Source organism: Schistocerca americana, chromosome 10 (genome assembly GCF_021461395.2).
Source record: "Schistocerca americana isolate TAMUIC-IGC-003095 chromosome 10, iqSchAmer2.1, whole genome shotgun sequence".
NCBI classification, from domain to species: domain Eukaryota; kingdom Metazoa; phylum Arthropoda; class Insecta; order Orthoptera; family Acrididae; genus Schistocerca; species Schistocerca americana.
Genome location: NC_060128.1, coordinates 117546465 through 117547422, shown reverse-complemented (window position 1 = coordinate 117547422; position 958 = coordinate 117546465).

The window sequence follows — 958 nt, the reverse complement described above, 5'->3', positions numbered from 1 at the left end:
ATGGTACACTTCTGAGCAAAAATCCTTGGAAATAACCCAGCCTGCGTTGTTTCGGAGGCGACGCTTCTCGTTCGTCTCAGCTGCGTCCAAGATTTTCGTAGTTTCCGATGTATAATTCTTATCGTCCGGCTAAAATACCGGCCGGTCGCGACTCATTTGTGCCCCAGCGCTAGGGTGTCACAACGTCCGTCTTGCTACTTCCTGTGTTTAAGCAGGACCAACACACCTGTGTGGGCCTTCCACCCAAGACTTCACTTCCACCTGCCGTTCCATTTCCATTGCCGCTCCAACCTCTACTAGTATGATAATAAAGAACTCCGTCACCTTTCATGCAATAAGCGATAACAATTATTTACAAGGTGTACGTGACAATGTCAGTCTCCTTTATACATTCATATATAAGATCTACAACCTACCACATGTTACCTAATTGTGTATGTAGATCACGGCAAAGTATGTGGACGAGTTCCTGCTAGGTGCGAAATTATAGCCACCTTACGAGATATATCGTTTTTCGGTCAGGCGGATTTGGCGCTAGTGATATTCAGAGAGGTGCTCGAACTTCCGTCTGATGAATATTCTCTTAGATACCAGAGCAGTCGTCGTCGTAATGCAGAACAGAGCGATTTATCCGACATCGAGAAGGGCATGATCATTGGTTTTCAGGCCAAAGGTGGAAGCGTTTCCGAAACTGCTGTGCTAGTTAACTGATCGTGTGCCACCGTGGTTAAAGCACACAGTGTCTGGCAAATGACTCTATCGAAGACCGGCCCTGAGACAACTGTGATGAAGCTGTCCGTTCACGTACCCCTCCATGGTGTACGCCTCTGCCGCAGTTTCGTCTGGACCTTTTGCATGGCCCTAAGGACTCCGTTAACCCCGCCGCTCTCGGCTGTCACTTCCTCTCGATTCTTGACGTGATCCAGGGCTCTGAAGTGGTTGACACCGACGGCTCAAT